At 33.1% G+C, this 11,808-nt stretch overlaps 1 long non-coding RNA gene and 1 other non-coding gene across 2 annotated transcripts; both read left to right on the top strand.

The window, feature by feature from the left end:
- Positions 1-1,942: 1,942 nt before the first annotated feature.
- Positions 1,943-7,955, top strand: LOC125119624 (uncharacterized). The gene is made up of 2 exons (XR_007133131.1): positions 1,943-2,780; positions 6,987-7,955. It is a non-coding gene; the product is annotated as an uncharacterized LOC125119624 (long non-coding RNA).
- LOC125121784 (small nucleolar RNA SNORD107) lies at positions 2,269-2,342 on the top strand. The gene has a single exon (XR_007133646.1). It is a non-coding gene; the product is annotated as a small nucleolar RNA SNORD107 (small nucleolar RNA).
- Positions 7,956-11,808: the final 3,853 nt, after the last annotated feature.

The following is an 11,808-nucleotide window of genomic DNA, read 5'->3' as shown; positions in this document are numbered from 1 at the left end:
CTCGGTTTAGGAGATTTTTGTGATATGGATGTGATATTTTTTTTTCGAGTTTGTGAATGTTACAAAGAAATTCTATTGTTACTAGAGCCCTGGGCATCTGGATCAGTATAGGTAAAGTCTATTGCCTAAAATTGACTGTGTATGACACATACTTTTGTTATAAAAAATGAGGGTGATATGAAAAGAACCTTATTTTCTGAGCAATCTGCTCTCTGGATCAATTGCGAATAATTTGCTTTTTTTATCCCGTATAGATCTGCTGGCATAGTAGCTTTCAGATTTTGGCATGAATGCAACACATTTATAAAAGACTTGTTCTATAATGTTCTTAACTAAATATGTCCTCTTGCAAGTTAGAGGTGAGTGAAAAGAATTATATTTTGTGAGATACTTAATTCTAATGACTTTTTTTTGTATAAATACATTTTTTGCCTAGAATTTACTTGAATTTTTTTTGAGAAGTCTAACTGTGGAACATACACTAAGACAACTTAAGGCAGGAATATTCATATAATTGCATGTAGAGTGTAAGATAAGTGTGGATATTTTGTTATGGCACTCCTAGATCACAGCTTCTGTAGAGTTCTATCTGGCATCACATACCAACATAACAGTTTTCAAATACTTGTGTAGACCCTAAGAATTTTCCTCTATTCAGATGTATACATTTTATCTAAAACATGGTTAGACAACAACTTGGTTTCCTGGTCACATTAACTGTGACTTTATAAATATACACACATTGTATTGTGATATACATTTCATTGTGTTTTATAGCTTCAATGGAATTCTGGGAATTTGATTAAAAGTAAGCATTTAATAGTTATTTAATATTAACCTTTGTTTTTGAATTATTTACGGTATTGTTTTTTTCTGTGTTTATGCAATACATAAACTATACTTGGTAAAGAAGCATATCAGAAGTGACATAGCTCTTACCTTCATAAACTCATTATCGCTTAATCATGTAATCATGTCAAATTTTACAAGTTCTGTAATTTTTAAAAATTCATTGTAAGTGCTAAGTAATATTGTATAATTTGAAGATGTACAATATGTCTTGTGTTATGTATATATTGTGAAAATATTGTCACAATCATATTAGTTGCTGTTTTCATTACCTTACATAATTACCATTGTTTATATTGTGGTGAGATTATGTAAGATCTATTGTCTTAGCAAATTTTAAGTATTTAATATGGTATTGGTAACTATAGTCACAATGATGCCTATTAAATCCCTAGAAATTATGCATCTTACAATTGAAAACTTTCAGGAGTTTCCGTCATGGCTCAGGGGAAAGGAACCTGAATAATTTTCACGAGTATGCAGGTTCAATCCCTGGCCTGGCTCAGTGGGTTAAGGATCCTGTGTTGCCACAAGCTGAAGGTCCCAGACACACCTCAGATCTAGCATTGCTATGCCTAGCATGGGCCAGAAGCTGTAGCTCCAATTCAACCTCTAGCCTGGGAACTTCTATATGCCGCACCTGAGGCCCTTTAAAGAAAAAAAAAAAAAAAAAAGGAAGAAAGAAAGGAAACTTTCGCTTTGATCAACATCTCCCCATTTCCCCAACCTCTAGTCCCCTGGCAACAGTCACCATTCTATTCTTTGAGTTTAGTTTTTTTGTTTGTTTGTTTTTTTGTTTTTGTTTTTTTTAACAATCCATACGTAAGTGAGATGAGAAGTCTTTAATTTTTGTAAACAAAACTTAGGTTTTCTTATAGATCTTATAGATGTAAGTACTTTTTGGAATTATTTGAAATTGTAATACTGGTCTAGTATATAAGAAGTCTTTTTTTGAAGGTCAAGGAAAAATCTATTGTATTAATTTCAAATAAAAGTGGTATCAATTTCAGCAAGTAGTGAGGTAAAAGCCTCCGTTATATCATGAAATTTCAGATATGTTAGTCACTTTATAGTGCATTGCAAGATTTGTTTTTCTCATCTTGCATTGTAATTATCTTGGGACTGAAATACATGTAATAATGCTATTTCAGTTAGTAAACAGCAATGAATGTTCTCATTTATTTTTTTTTTTTGTCTTGAAACTTTCAGTCTTTTGCCTTTTTGCCCACATAGTTGATAACTCTGTAAAGGAAGAGAGAATTCAATCACTGAATTTCCTGTAATGTCACTGTGGATCCAGTGTTGTTGCAGTGAAGCTGAGAATCATATTAGCTGCTTTTAGGAGCGAAACATAAAACTACTCCAGGTAAAATAATCTTGTTAAAGAAAAAAAAGACTATATTGCAGAGGCCTTGGCTCGGTTTATGATGACACAGGACCTTGTCTGAACATGGTGATTTCACATTTTGAGCTTAAGAGGATACCCTGAAATCCAGTCAATGTGCCTCACTAGACTTTTCAGAGAATATTATTCTTGACAGAAAATGTTGGCTTGATATGTGAAAACTTAGAAATGGCAGGTGTAGTAGTACACTTTGCCAGTTCTTCAAATACCTATTTTTTTCCCTTTTCGTAGGTTTGTGTGAGCTAATTCTTTTTTTTTTGTCTTTTTCTCTTATACTATATATACACACACGTGTGTATATATGTGTGTGTGTGTTTGTGTGTGTATGTACCCACAAACACTGTTCAAAACAAAAATGGAGGCTCGTCCTTGGATCTCAGAAGGCCACAAGTGGTGACATGGAAACAAAGAGATGTAAAAAGTAGATCACCACCTCTTACAGCAAACATTGAGTGACAAAGTTCTAAATATCTAAGTGATGTCCAAAAGAATATTTATGGAACATTTTAAGAAGACAGTGAGTGTGGTAAGTGCCCTCACATAGACGTTTTTGGTTTATTTATTTTCCGTTTTGGATGGTTTATTTATTTTCCATTTTGGTGGTCTACAGTTCATTAGCAGGCATAGGGCCTATCACAGAATAGATATTTACGAAAAATGGCACTACTAGTTAAAGTATTATTAGGTACTTTCCAGTTACTTCTTTTAGTGGAATGTCTGTGACTAGAATCTAGGTCGGTCTAATAACTAATTTCATATACTTGTTACTTAGTAGTCAGTAGTAGTCAGTTTGGCACCTCTCAAGAAATAGCTATTTAGTATACAACCAGACTTGTTTTAGAGAAGCTAAATACCTTGTCATGAAGTTAATTAGGGTTACATTATAGTCATTTTGGTCAAAAGTGGAAATAAAAAGTGCTATTTTGAGTTCATAAGATGAGGATACCTCTCACAAAAGGTATGGTGAGGGCCTAGTGAAAGAGCAGTTTTCGAAATCTGATTCTAAGATGTTTATTCTAGATGTTGATGAAAGAGCAGTTTTCGAAATCTGATTCGAAGATGTTTATTCTAGATGTTGATCTTCTCGGGTATTTACCCAGACATTTCTTCATTGCCAAAAGCAATTAGGGTCAGTTACTGCAGGGGAATTTAATTCAGCTTCTCAAATGGTAGACAAAATAACCTTGTTTCTGTGAATTCAACCCTGAACAAAAAGGGGATATGCCCTCAAAGCTCCGGTGTCCTTTGGTGTCAAGGATATAGACTAGAAGAAACAAATTCACTAGTTCCTTTTCTGTTGAGCTGTAGAACCCATTTGCTAACATAATGCTTCCTTGCCTATAATTTAGGAATTTCCATTGTGAACTAGAAATGATTTTCTAGGAAAGACTTGACTGAGTTATTTTCTTTTGAGTAACTTTAATCTTAAAATGTAGGCAAGGAGGCCAAGAAGAAGCCTCAGTCAGCTTTACTGGATGTTTGATTGTGAATTATTGTTTGTTTTACAGTTGATGAGGATAACATAATAATATTTGCACATATAAATCATTTGGCTGACTGTACACATGACATTTATTGATACAGCTATACATAAAGTTTGTTATATGTGATCATTTGTGTTATAAATAGCAAAATAAAGTTAAAAAAATGTAGTTCCTGATAGTAATTTCTCATCTGTTAGGAGACATGTATCAGGAAAAGTAGCATGTACACCTGTTTTTCTGTGTTAAAATTGGAGTTAAATTACCATACTACTTTGGTTCCTTGAATTTTAGATATTAGAATTTAGAATGGATTGCCTTTCCAATAATCAAAATGCATCTATTTGGTCTTCCTTTTTATGTGACATTTCACATTAATTCTTCCATAGTACTTTTTAATACTTGAATAATTTGGTGCATGTTTTCAATGTAATCTAGGTCCTTAAATTCTCTCTTTTTTAGGGCTGCACCCACCTGCAGCATATGGAGGTTACCAGGCTAGGGGGCCAGTTGGAGCTATAGCCTCCAGCCTATGCCAGGGCCACAGCAAAGCAGGATCCAAGCCTCATCTGCGACCTACACCACTGCTCATGGCAACGCCAGATCCTTAACCCATTGAGCAAGGCCAGGGATTAAACCTTCGTCCTCATGGATGCCAGTCAGGTTCATTAACTGCTGAGCCATAATTAGAACTTCCTAGTCTGATTCTCAACCCTCTGAGCCACAGTGGGAGCTCTTGCCAATATACATTTAAATCGTGTAACTCATTTGAGGGAAAAAGTTTAATTTTGGTAATTTCCATAATAATGAATCAATATTAAATTTTTAATTAAGTTATCTGTGATAAAAGTGACCAATACAAAAAATTTTCTTGGAAATAGATGTTTTAGATATGATTTCAGTTAATAGTATATTGATTTCCTAGACATGGTAATTTTTGCCTATTACTTGTACTATTATATATAGTTCAATGACTAGAACAGAATATAAACTTGATAAAACTTACCCAAAAAGTATAAATAAGTTTTACCAAGTTTATTTTAGTTAATGAACTATGCCTAATTTGAATTACACTGAATTTATTTTAAGCATCCACTTGTAGGTCATTTTTTTTTTTTTAGGTAGACCATAAATTTGTAATACCAATAGATATCCAGGTTTTGAGTTGAGGAAATACTGTTCTCTGAGGAAATTTCATCTAATATGTTAATAACTTGGTGGCCATATTGGTTATTAAAATCCAGTACTGATTTTTTTTAATGACGGTTTTCCATAATGTTAGTGTTGTAATGGAATGTCCACTTGTACTTACGAACTCTAAAAATTACTCAGTTGCAATTCCTCCAAGTGGTGGCAAAGAATATAAACATGTAAGTCAAAATACAGTAACTCCCCATGCTATAGCAACTGAAGAATGAACCCATACTTGAATAAAGGATTCTGCTTTTCTGTGGAATTGAGAGGATTTTTAAAATTTGTAATATGTGTATTATGAAAATGTTATTGCAGTGATACTGATTTGGGCTTTGTATTTTTCTAATCATCCTTTGCATGTGTAACTCTTGCATAATGTGTTACTCTAATGAACTTGGCTGGACACTCGCTTTGAGTTTTAGATTGATTGGGTGTTATTTTGACAGAAAAAGTAATGTTAAAGTAACAATAGGAATATTCTGTTTCCCCAAAATTGCTTAAATCACAATGAAGAAACTTTTGTAAAAGCTGTTAAACTTTTGTTTAAGATTATAACTTGGCAAGTTTTGGAAAAATGGTAATAAGAATGCACATATACTGACTTTTCTGTATTTTTCCTTTATTAGGAGAATGAAACATCAATAGTTCACTAGGGGCCTTGGTATAATTATGCCATTATGCCTTTCCCCAAGGCCTGTAATAAAAACTGAAATTTAGGGAGGAGTTCCCTCATTGCTCAGTGGTTAACAAACCTGTCTAGCATCCATGAGGACGTGGGTTTGATCCCTGGCCTCGCTCAGTGGGTTAAGGATCCGGCATCGCCATGAGCTATGGTGTAGGTCGCAGACATGGCTCAGATCTGACATTGCTGTGGTTGTGGCATAGGCCAGGGGCTACAACTCCAATTCCACCTTAGCCTGGGACCCTCCATATGCCACGGTTGAAGCCCTAAGAGACAAAAAGAAAAAAAAAATTGACATTTAGGGAGTACCCTGATGGCCTAATGGGTTAAGGATCCAGCATTGTCATTGATGTGGCTTAGGTCTGATCCCTGATTTGGGATCATCCATATACTGCAAGTGTGGCCAAAACAAATTTGGGATCTAGCAGGTGTTTGGATAGTTAGTAATATTTGTTATTGTTACCATAATCATGGGTAAAATACTTGAATGAAATTTGCCTGTAGTACAGGCAAAAGTTGATTTCCAGTTTAACCTTTATTTTCTTTTTTTTTTTTTGGTAAGGATTTGAGTTAAGAAATAAGGATGTTTAGTGTATCACAACCTGGGATCAGGGAATTAAACTCGCATGAGTATGCAAAATTTCATGTGGAACTTTGGTGGAAAGAGAAATGAGCATCCTTTACAGTTGTCTATTCTTACTGGATGCCTTTCTAGCTAGCCAGAGAATAAATTTTCCATGTTAAAACCAAAAAAAAGAGAAAAAGTCCTTATTTGAAGCTATTCCTAGAGCAAATCTCTTACAAATAAAGAGGGGATACTTGTTGAGGCATATATGACAGACTTAACTTGCTAGTGGCTAAAAGAGTGCTTAGCCACATAAAAATATGTGAAAATTGGAGTTCCTGCCGTGGCTCAGTGGTTAATGAATCTGACTAGGAACCATGAGGATGCACGTTCAATCTCTGGCCTTGCTCAGTAGGTTAAGGATCTAGTGTTGCCCTGAGCTGTGGTGTAGGTTGCAGATGCGGCTCGGATCCTGAGTTGCTGTGGCTCTGGCATAGGCTGGCGGCCATAGCTCCGATTAGACCCCTAGCCTGGGAACCTCCATATGCCATGGGTGCGGCCCTAGGTAGAAAAAAAATGTGAAAATTAGGGTGGTAAAATATATTGGTTATTTATTCTCTTAGTTTTTGTTATGTACCATAAATGTCTTCCCAGAACTCATATAAAAGAAAAGATTGAATAATTATTTTTTAAATGGCAAACATATACAAAGAAGAAAAAAATGGCAAGTAAACATGAAATAACTCAAACTAATTCATCATCATTCTTTTAAAGCCAAGTATAATATATATTTGACTATCAATTTTACAGAGATTTGAAACGTGATGCCAACTAGAAGGTGAGGAATTGGCTATCTATCATTCATGGACATGAATGGAGCCTAAGAAAGATGGACAAGGATTTCATCCAGAAACTTTATGATTCTTTTTTTTTGCATGATAGGTACTGATCAGACTCCATTAAATAGCTGTTTTGGAGATACCTTTCATATTGGAACTTCTGACTGGCTCCTCATTTTCTAGCTTCAGATTCTCTAATTCATCTGTCTGCCAGTGGGAAAGAAGACGAACCACATCACACTCTTCATAAATCTGCAGTTGACATATTTAAAAAGTTAATTAGAAATAAGCAATAATCAGGGAAGAGGACAAAGATTATATAAGTTGATATTGAGAGCATCTTTTGTCACTGTCGAAACTGAAAAATTTTCATGTTTATTTACTGAACATTTGGATTCATAAATTTCAGACATTTCTTTAAACCTTTGGTCCATAGGAACCTCAAGAAATTTACACAGCAAGATACAAGATGATTGCAACCCAGAATGATTTAGGGTAGTTTTGCAAACCTTTTTTCTGTTAACATAGTTAAGGAGATTTTTCTGGAGTATCCTGAGAAGTTTTGCTTGTGGACTGCTAGAGAAGTTTGCACCTCATGCCAATTTAAGGGGTCCTTGGCCAGGCCTATCCTGTAAAGACATTCTTTAGATCTTTTGTCCTGAATTCATTTGCCTGATCTAACAGCAGCAGGAGAACATCTCTCACACCAGTTTTCTCCCCAAGATGGCAGTGTGTGAAGGGTATCTACTGAATTGAAAATTATTTGGGCTGGGTAAAACTTGAAGTGCTGGGCTATTCTGGACAATCTCAAGTAAACATAAGCCAACCTTGTAGATATATGTGCACAGGAAGCTAAGGATAATACATTTTAAATTCAGCTAGAAGCTTTCATTAGCTACAAAATTATAGACAAAATAAAAATTTATATTCGCCTAAAGCAGCGTCTTGATTCAGATATTTACATTTCCTTAGTTATCTTTGGATTTGGGGTGGAGGAAGAATGTTTTCCTTGCTGTGTGTGGAATATCAACCTAAGTTCAAAAGATTTACTGGTAAAAGCCCTATATAAATATAAATGGTAGTTGTATGCATATGTGATAAACAAATTTTATTCCCTACCCTCTTGGCATTTTAAAACAATTTGGAATCAAATCCTGTTAAGTAATTTACTGGACATATATATCTTATGAATTTATTTAAATATTTAGGAAATTGTGTTTGGGTAATGGTATCGAAATTAAAATATAAAATACTCAGTGAATGATTAATACATGTGAACTGTTCATTGGACATTATAGAGAGAATGAAATTCAATACGTAATAGTTTATATTATTGTATTTTATTCTTTGCTCAGTCTTTTTTTTTATAAAAAAATCGATTATTTTTAGATGCGTTTGAAAATGAAAATTGTGATAGTAGAACTTATTTCCTAAAGAAGTTTTACAAACCTTTTACATGTTTGGTAAAATTCTCTTCTGGAAACACTTTTAGAAGGGGATTCTGAGAACATTTTGTAAGCTATGAAGAATTCTATACTGTTTATGGATAGCAGAAAAGAGATAGACATGGGAACATTTAATAACATCAACCAGAAAAGCAAAGGAAGGTACTAGTTATTGTTCATATGAAATAACCAAATATATTTGCTTTGTGACATTTGTTAATGTATTGCAAATGCTAACAAGGAGTTTGCTAAAACATATAGAATAATTATTTTTATTACATGATTATAGAAGTGCTATTGTTAGAATGTACGTCTGAGTGATGTACATTTGAAATTATTTGATTGGATTATTGCTTTTGGTTTTTGGTGGAGGGGAATGTCCTGTATGTAACTGTCACATAAATTTTATTAAGTCTGCTCTAACTGAATATAGATATTATCCTGTAAATGGTCATTATGTTAAAATTTGTACGTGGTGATATTACCATATTATAGAACTTTTGCACAATGAACACTTGCCTGTTAAGGCTTTAGTGGTCCGTTATATTGGTTTGTATATGTAATGGAAAAGGTACTCTGTTATAATCCCATCAGTAATAGAGAGGACTGACATTTGAGGCATTTCAGTTATTACAATGTAGTGTTGATTACTGAGACAAATGTCTAGACGACTACAGATTAGGCAAATAAAAGCTAGATAGAGAATAGAAAATTTCGATGTTTGTATATATGCATACGCACAGAGACATTTAAAAGGGCACTAAGGCTTTATTCTATTCTCAGATATTGGGAATCTATGACTATTCTATAAATAATCTAATGTTTGGATGGTAGTTTTTTTTTTTTGCCAGTGGAATTGTTAAATTGTCTCTCCATATTATCTCATTTTCTGGTAGAAATTGTTAAAACTTTTTGTTACGATGTTAATTTTTTGTTTAACCTCTATAATTTTCTACATGTATAAACATTATAAATACATATCACTCTAATAGTATAGAAATATTTCTATTTGGCAAAAGAGATGTTCCATCTAGCCTCTCAGTGTATCCATTGGGTACATCATTAGGCTGAATTTGTAGGTTATGAGAATTTCATTGTGTAGTGCCTGGTATAAATATATCATTGCTTTATGACAGGATTCCTTATGATGAAAACATCACTGGACTGCTTTTATTTATGGTTTTTGGATATGTGTGTATACAAATAGAATATAACACTTTGAATAACATAAAAATCTCTGCATTTGGTAAAATAGCATAGCTTAGAAAAATTTTCAGGGGTCAGTGGAATTTGACTTTTGATGAAAATAGTGAATTGCTTTAAAACACTTTTTTTCTAGTTGTAGGGAAATTTACAAATTTATAGAGAATTTACAAATTTTATGGGTGATGTTAGCCATGATCCCGCAGACCTGAGTACACTAAATAGTGGCTTGATCAAGAGAATGTTTTTGTGTTATGTGTATTCAATAGACACCATTGCTATGCTTTTTAAGCATAGAAATGATTATTTCTGTGTGTTTTAGCTATACATAGAAGTAAACAGTTCCTTAATGATTGTCAGATTATTTCTAAGTAGATAATTTGGCAGCTGAAGTGTGCTCTTTTAGATGGTCGTGAATAAAATAGAATATATGATGGTTTTTGCTTTACACTTATCAGGATTTCTTACATATAAATATGTATACATGGGCATTTGTGTGGAATAGATGTGTTCATTAAAAGGCATAGTATAGAATTTTTTTGACCCAATTATCTTAGCTTTAGTCTATGTTCTTTGGGTTGTTTGGTCAGAAGTTTTTTCCAGTCTATTAGAGGATATTGTGAGACTGCTAGATGTGTGGTAGACAAATTTAGTGTTTTTTTCTTATGATACCTACAAAGGACCTGCTGATTGAGGCATATATATATTGTGAGTACCAAACTGATAGACGAAAGTGAAAACAGTATTTTGGTAAATTGGATTGCTAAACTATGTCTATTTGAGATGTTTGGTTGCTTGCTAAGGATTATGTTAGTAATTTGTTTTCTATATAGAGACATACATTTGATAAAACATTTTTGGTTGTATGATTTCTGTCAGTAATTTTAGAAATATCTTTTAAAATGTTAAAGTTAACAGTCATTGATTTTAGAGTAAGCATATTTATGAATTAGGCTTCATACTGACTTTAACCTAGGTATTTCGAAACTGTCTTCACATACACACAAACAGAATTAATATTTTAATGTAGAAATAACACCGAAAAATATTTTTATTGTTGTGGCCACATTGGTGGGAGAAAAATATCAATAGAAGTGTTACATGACATCTATGTGTTTACACATTGTCAGGGTTGTAATTCTGTGCATGTGATCAAATTTTTGTTTTTATACCACATTATTCTATAGATGTCCATAAATTTCTGTCATAGTTTTGAATATTTGCCTAAAACTAATAGCACATAATCATTTTTTTTTTGTAGAAATGTAATGGTACACTAAGCCTCACAGTTGTAGAATGTGACTTTTAGACTGATGTTATACATAGTTATGTTAAAAACACATTTTTTCTATATATAGACATTTCTGATATTCATGTACTTTTTATTTATGGAACATGTAGATATAACTTAATTTCCCAGATGTGTTGTGGCTCATTATGCAATTCATTTTTCTGCAGAACATTTTATAGAAATGTTTCTGAGTTTATTTGTTACCTGGCAATAACCAAGAAAATTTTGTAAATAAGCAGCAAGAGAAATATTTTTGTTTTAAACAACTAGTATTTCTAAATGGATTGAGAGTCTCAAAAGGTATAATTTTGTAAATACTGCATTGTAAGTATGTTAATCTTTTAAAATTAATGACATGAAATTGATAAACAGGGCCTGGAATTTTGCAAAATTTGTCATGTGTTTGTTTGGTGGTTATGAGGAAACATTGACAAGATTATGCATTTACCCTGTTCTCATATAGGAAAATAATTTGCCATCTTATCAAGTATGTGTATTTAAAAACTACACCATGTAAAACTATACCATTTAAATTTATTTGGTGTTTTTGGAGGTACCAATATTCCTGATATATTTTATGTTATGATCTTTTATTAAGCCTTTTTTTTTTTTTCTAGGAGCAATTTTATGTTCACGGCAAAATTTAGGGGAACATACAGGGGTTTTCCATTTACTCCCTGTCCCAACGCATGTATAAATCCTCCTCTGTTATCAACCCAACACATGCATAATTCACCCCCATTATCAAATGCCCCATCAAAATGGTACATTTGCTACATTGATGAACCTAAACTGACACATCATGTCACAAATCACCCAAAGTCCATCCTTTACATTATGATTAACTTAGTATT

This window comes from Phacochoerus africanus, chromosome 2 (assembly GCF_016906955.1).
Source record: "Phacochoerus africanus isolate WHEZ1 chromosome 2, ROS_Pafr_v1, whole genome shotgun sequence".
Lineage (NCBI taxonomy): Eukaryota > Metazoa > Chordata > Mammalia > Artiodactyla > Suidae > Phacochoerus > Phacochoerus africanus.
Note: the sequence above shows the minus strand (reverse complement) of the source record. Positions and strands in the feature narration are given on the sequence as shown.